The 7,327-nt window shown below is 43.3% G+C and overlaps 1 long non-coding RNA gene across 2 annotated transcripts; it reads left to right on the top strand.

The window, feature by feature from the left end:
* Nucleotides 1-2,222: 2,222 nt before the first annotated feature.
* Nucleotides 2,223-5,786, top strand: LOC123087406 (uncharacterized). 2 transcript variants are annotated; one of them, XR_006441341.1, is made up of 8 exons: nt 2,223-2,623; nt 2,927-3,014; nt 3,886-3,967; nt 4,102-4,142; nt 4,485-4,616; nt 4,697-4,747; nt 4,855-4,910; nt 5,437-5,786. It is a non-coding gene; the product is annotated as an uncharacterized lncRNA (long non-coding RNA). The 2 variants fall into 2 exon arrangements; XR_006441334.1 differs by lacking the exon at nt 2,927-3,014.
* The last annotated feature ends 1,541 nt before the right edge of the window (nt 5,787-7,327 follow it).

Genomic DNA, 7,327 nt, shown 5'->3' with positions numbered 1-7,327 from the left:
GCTCCCAACAACACCATGAAGCTTCACCACAATGGAGTATGGCTTTGAGGTGACCTCAACCGTCTAGGGTTCTCAACACCCAAGAGTAACAAGATCTTCTAGGGATAAGTGGGGGGAATCAAATTTCTCTTGGTGGAAGTGTAGATCTGGGCCTTCTTAACCAATCCCGAGCAAATCAACAAGTTTGATTGGCTAGGGAGAGAGATCGGGCGAAAATGGAGCTTGGAGCAACAATGGAGCTTTGGGGGAAAGAGGTAGGTCAACTTTGGGGAAGAAGACCCCCTTTTATAGTGGGAAGAACAATCCAACTGTTATCCCACTCACCAGCCCGGCATAGAGCGGTACTACCGCTAGGGAAGGGTGGTACTACCGCTCCGGGTGGTACTACCACTCGACCCAGCGGTACTGCTGCGCTGCCCGGGGCCCTGACCTCAGGGCGGTACTACCACTAGGGAAGGGCGGTACTACCGCTCGACCCAGCGGTACTGCCGCGCTGCCCTGGGCCCTGACCCCAGGGCGGTACTACCGCTAGGGAAGAGCGTACTACCGCTTTGGGCGGTACTATCGCTCCTACTACCTCCCTTAGTGCCGCAAAACCCGACACGGAAAACTTCGTTCGAGAATCGAGGCGGAAGTAGCCCAGACAAACAGTGGTACTACGGCCGAAAAACCCAAGCGGTACTACCGCTCGGAGAGCGGTACTACCGCTCTGAGAGCGGTACTACCACTGGGGAGCTTCGGCGGCACTACCGCTGTGGTCGCGGTACTACCGCTAGGGTAGAGCAAAGCATACAAGGGGAAAACGGCAGCTCCAGAGATGCGGAAGGAAAGACGACGGGTGTGAAAAGGATGTGTACGTGTGATTCCACCCAAGTCTTACCAAAGCGGATCCCCTCTTGATAGTACGGTGACTCCTACAAAACTAGTCCAGCAACAACAAAACGAAGGAGCTACACCATCTTGAATTACAACACCGAGGGGATGAAATTGTCTCGTGCCAATGGATGAATCCCTGGAAGAACTAAATGCACACGATTAGTCCGCACAAGCATTGTCATCAATCACCAAAACATATTGGGGATAAATATGCCCTTACACCCTCCATGGTCGATTCCCCCTCCGGCGGAGCGCCGACAAAGGCTCCAAGATGGGATCTCGCGGATACAGAAGGTTATGGTGGTGGAAATAGCTTTTCGTGGTTGCCCCTGATGTTTTCGGGATACGTAGGTATATATAGGAGGAAGAAGTACGTCAGTGGACGCCCGAGGGGCCCACGAGATAGGGGGCACGCCTAGTAGGGGGCGCGCCCTCCAGCCTCGTGGCTGCCTAGGAAGCTTCTTGACTTGCACTTCAAGTCCTCTGGATCACGTTCGTTCCAAAAATCACGCTCCCAAAGGTTTCATTCTGTTTGGACTCCGTTTGATATTCCTTTTCTTCGAAACACTGAAATAGGCAAAAAAAACTACAATACAGGATGGGCCTCCTGTTAGTAGGTTAGTCCCAAAAATGATATAAAAGTGTAAAGTAAACCCCATAAATATCCAAAACGGGTAATATAATAGCATGTAACGATCAGAAATTATATACGTTGGAGACGTATCAAGCATCCCCAAGCTTAATTCCTGCTTGTCCTCGAGTAGGTAAATGATAAAAACAGAATTTTTGATGTGGAATGCTACCTAGCATAATACTCAATGTAATTTCCTTTATTGTGGCATGATTGTTCAGATCCAAATGATTCAAGATAAAAGCTTATAAAACATAAAAAATAGTAATATGTCAAAGCATACTAGCAAATAATCATGTCCTATCAAAATAGCATAGCCAAAGAAAGCTTATCCCTACAAAATCATATAGTTAGGCCATCATCTCTCACTACACCACTCACCATAATTCCCTACTGACGTCTGTTGGGAAAAAGTAACTATTGCCGACCCACAGTCGGCTAGGAAAATTTCTAACGGACTGTGAGTCGGAAAATCCGTGTACACTAACCCGTTGTCGGTCGGGAATAGTACAACATATACCATCCAACGGTCGGTCGGGGATTCCATTATGGCCCACGGAACGTCGGTCGGTAAATAATCCCGACCGACAGTCGGACGCTAAAGTGGGCCTCGTGAGCCCAAACATTTAGCGCCGAACCGGCCCAATCCGCGAAGTTTCCCCCCTCAAAATCAGGATGCCGCCGCCCCCACGCTCCATTCGTTCCTCACCAACGAAATCCCTAGATCTATCCTCCTGTTGCTCCCCACGCACGCCGGCGCCCACGCCTCCGACCGCCGCCCCGCCTCGCCCCGCCCCGCCCCGCCCCGCCCGGGGCTACTGCCAGTCTATCCCACAGCTGCCCCACGCCGCCCTTCCTCTGTAGCACCGCCCCGCGCCGCCCTGTCCCTACAGCGCAACCCAACTCCGTCCTGCCTCTCTCCGCCGCCGGCTCCACACCCTCGTGCTCTCTCTCTGGTTGGCCGCCTCTTTCCAACATCCCTGACCTGACCTCCCCATCTCCACCGTCTAGCTCACGAAGACACACACATCGGCAGATTTGCATGGGGGCAGCTTGCGCCTGGGCAAGGGCATCCCTCTCTGTCTTCGGCTAGGCAGGGGCAACGAAGCGGCTGAGGTATAGCTCCCCCTCCATACATTCCTCTGTCTTTGCGTCCAGTTATTTTGCCGCATCAATTTTGTATTACAAAGTTTGTTAAGAGATGAACAGGGAGTGAAGGAGTTCGCTGTGGATTATGGGTAGAAGACTGTCTTATTTGCCCCGTCAGTACTCTGTTGGTAGACGCTGTTTATGTAGATTTAATATATTTTTATAGTACTGAGTTATGTTAGATTTAATTTTTATTACAGTACTAAGTTCTGTTGGCAGCCTGCAACTTCTTTGTCAAAAATTGTAAAAATAATTTGGTTCTCTTGAAAGTGAATCTTCTTTGCAGCACCAATGGATGCGTTTCTAGTGTTTGTGCTTCTCTAGCTAAGCACATTTCTGGGCTGAGTTCACGACAATGGTGCGTCAGCATACCGCCATCCAACTGCCCAAATACTCACTTAACTTTTTCTTACCGAAATCTTCTTCATGCTTTACTTTCTTATTGAATTCTTCTTCATGCCACCCAAGAAAAACAACACAGCAATAGTTCTTCCTTGCTTGAAAGATGGCTCAAGCCAAACATAGACAGCCTTGTGACATGGTTGTCTTGCTTTCCTCGTTTCGCTTTATTTTAGTGTACACCACTTTGCTGGATAACCACATCCAGCCGGAGGAAGGAACCATGGAATCACAATGCAGAACTCCCGCTGGATAGTTCGTGCTTCCTGCCTCTCAAAGAAAAGGACCTGACCCACAATGGCCTGAATTAAGCTCATCTTGAATCTTGGTATCATATAGACATATAGACAGGTTTGTTATTGTCATGTTTCCCTGCAAGCAACTACAACCAAAATTAACCTAGAAACTAACACTATGCAGACTGATTATGATGCATACAAAAGATACTGTGGATTAGTATATGCATTTCTCATTATAAATATTTTTCCATTTATTGTTATAAATATTTTTACTACCCAAATTCCAAAGGACCAGAGCAGTCACCATGATTGTCAAATTTCCTTCAATGCAAAGGTCAAATATTGTGTTGAAACATTTATGATACAATAATCACTTCTGCTACTGAAACATTGCATCTGACCGGACTATACAGTGCCAAGATGTCCTCCATGGGGTCGGGTAATATAACTGGTGACACAAACTTACTTTTACAACTAAGGGGCAAACAATGGGCACATGGGCCAAACAATGGATCACAATAGAATGTAGCACAAGCCTCTCTATTCTCTCTACATGTGACCTCACATTCATCTCTCTCATTTTTTCTGCAGTTAAACAAAGGACAAATGTGTGTAACATTGAGGCGATGAAGAGAAGTAGCAGAATATTTGCGACACCACCTTAGTGCATAAGGTGTGTGGAGTGTCAAGTGTTTATTTTTGTTTTTAGTATATGATTTTCATAATGTAGAGCCTCATAAGTCTTGTGTTTGATCCACTAATATTTTCTATTTTTAGCGATGTACTCATACAGTGTGTCTTTTGCAGGAGGAAAAAAGGCAAGCGCAAGAGTCACAAACAATATATAGGTAAATTGTTGGGGGCACCTAGGTGCTCAGGCACCTAGCATTTAATAGCTCGCATGTGACTCGGCGGCTTGTGAATTTTCTACGCACAAATGAATATATGTATACATAAAAATTGATACATTCATGAGTATCCATGACAAAATATTTTATTATTTATATCAACAAATTGTGCTGACTCCAAATAATATAAACATACCCATGGTATATATAGCTACTAATGAAATTATGTACATACATGGGTACGTATATATCCAATAATTTATCCTGGATTTTAGGTAGTAAAGAAATTATATACAAAGCGGATATGTATATATATATATATATATGATAATTTTCTTGTAGCCTCCTAGATTTTCTCGTGAGGTTGTTGTCAATGTTGTGATCACAAGGGATGCAACGCTGCCTTATGAATATGATGGTTTACAATTTGTCGCCGATGCTGTCACAAGGTCCATTGCATGACCATCTAGCAAGGTAATCACCAACAATATGTCTTTTGTCTACTTGGCTCAAATTGTTTGACGTGTCATACTGATTCATGATCACTTTGGTAGATGAAACCCTACAAGCCAGGGGCATCTGCCTCCGTGTTAATCTTGCGTGAGGTATTCTCTTACAAAAAATCAAACATCAACAGATGACAGATGCATGTGAAACTTGTAGTCTGGACTTCCCTTTGATTTTTATGTCTCATATTCTTTCTCTCTTGCAGATCTCTGATGGTGGTGGAAAGACAACATTTGTTAATTTCATTATCGATAAGAAAACGTGAGAACATATCTTTTCTTCATCATCATTGTCAAAAGGCCGCTAGTACTTAGCTTCCTGTAGTTATAACTAGACGAGTGTAGCAGTCAACATAGCTACAGCTACAACATTTGTTTATGTTCCCTATTATGCAGCTTGACATGAATTATTTTCAGTTTCACAGCATAACATAAATCGTGAGTGCACAACATTTTTTTAACCCTGTGATATAAATCATGTGAAGATAGTCATGAAATGGTTCAATCATCCAATTATTTCTCAAAACTTGGGGTCGCGTCTCCTGGTCGACATTGGTTATTCTTAGTTTGACACTTTCGTAAGGATCCCAAGTTTACAAGTTTGCAAATCAAACTTATTCACCTCAAATTTAGTTGGTTGTATATTAATTCAGTTTCTATGTTTCATGCCTGACGCTCTTTACTCTCAAGCTGAACAGGTAGTACAGTAGTACTCACTGAAAAGGAAATTTCATCCGCTTGCATGTATATTAATTGTACGGTTTTTTGTCTTTCCATCTTGCTGTCAGGTTGTGCACGGAAGACAAGAGGAACAAGAAGAAACCATGAAGCTGTCAGTTTGCTCAACTAGATATCTTTTGTAATGGAGCAAAACCAATGCATCTTGTAGCTACCATTTTGTAAAGGATATCTTGTAACGTAGAAAGCATTGAATCGTCGGACATGCATCTATCATTTTATAAACCTATCGGGTGTTTCGGTCACACAGACAAATGTTTCCTCTTATTTTGTTACCTCTATTATGAGAATTATAAGTGTTATTTTTGTTTGGTCCTAGTTTAATATTTGAGAGTACATGCAAGTTATTGTAACTTGATAGATAATGATGAGATATGTCACCTGATTGATATTGTTTTGATACTGTAATACGCCAAACACCATTGGCAAAGTGTAGATGAACTATCGGTTGGCAAAAGGAATCACCGTCCTACTGTTGGTTGGCAAAGGTTCATGGCAGGGCCAATGGATAGTTGGTCGGCAAAGATATTGCCGTCAAACAGTCGGTCGGGAAAGGTTTGTAAGAGAAAATCGGTCGGGAAAGGTTCCTGGCAGGGCCAACAGAAAGTCGGTCGGTAATGTTTCCTATAGCCGTCCAATAGTCGGTCGGGAAAAGGCTTTCCCGTCTGGACTTTCCCCAACAGACCGTGTCAGTCGGCAAAAGTCTTTCCCAACCGACTGTTTGTCAGTGGAAGTTGTTTTCCCGACCAATATGTTTGTTGGGAAAATAGTGTTGTGGTGTAGTGTCTATTACACAAAATACTCCCCTTATGCATAACCCTGATGACGAGCCGAGCAATTGGTTCATACTTTTTAACGTGCTTCAGCCTTTTCAATTCTTATGCAAACATGAGCGCAAGCCATGGACATAGCAATATGTGTGGTATACGGTGGTTATGAGTACAAGGAGGGAGAAGATAGTCTCACATCAACTAGGTGTATCAACGGGCTACGGAGATGCCCATTAATAGATATCAATATGAGTGAGTAGGGATTGCCATGCAACGGATGCACTAGAGCTATAAATATATGAAAGCTCAACATAAGAAACTAAGTGGGTGTGCATCCAACTTGCTTGCTCACGAAGACGTAGGGCGTTTTGAGGAAGCCCATCATTGGAATATACAAGCCAAGTTCTATAACGAAAGATTCTTACTAGTATATGAAAGTAACAACATAAGAGACTCTCTATCATGAAGACCATTATGCTATTTTGAAGCACAAGTGTGGAAAAAGAGATAGTAGCATTGTCCCTTCTCTTTTTCTCTCATTTTTCTCTTTTTTTTCTTTTCTCTTTTTTTGTCTTTTTTTCTTTTTGGTGGGATTCTTAGGCCTTCTTTGGCCTCTTTTTATTTTTATAAAGTCCGAAGTCTCATCCCGACTTGTGGGGGAATTATAGTCTTCATCATCCTTTCCTCACTTGGGACAATGCTCTAATAATGAAGATCGTCACACTTTTATTGATACAACTCAAAGATTACAACTCAATACTTAGAACAAAATATGACTCTATGTGAATGCCTCCGGCGGTGTACCGGGATATGCAATGAATCAAGAGTGACATGTATGAAAAATTATGAAGGTGGCCTTACCACAAATACGATGTCAACTACATGATCATGCAAAGAGCAATATGACAATGATGGAGCGTGTCATAATAAACGGAACGGTGGAAAGTTGCATGGACATATATCTTGGAATGGCTATGTAAATCCCGTAATAAGTATATGGTGGCTGTTTTGAGGAAGGTAAATAATGGGTTCACAATACCGGCGAAAGTTGCACGGTACAATAGAGGCTAGCAAAGTGGAAGGGTAAGTGTGTGTATGTCCACAGACTCACATTAGTCATAAAGAATGCATATACTTATTGCAAAAATTTATTAGCCCTGGAAGCAAAGTA

This window comes from Triticum aestivum, chromosome 1B (genome assembly GCF_018294505.1).
Source record: "Triticum aestivum cultivar Chinese Spring chromosome 1B, IWGSC CS RefSeq v2.1, whole genome shotgun sequence".
NCBI classification, from domain to species: Eukaryota; Viridiplantae; Streptophyta; class Magnoliopsida; order Poales; family Poaceae; genus Triticum; species Triticum aestivum.
Note: the sequence above shows the minus strand (reverse complement) of the source record. Positions and strands in the feature narration are given on the sequence as shown.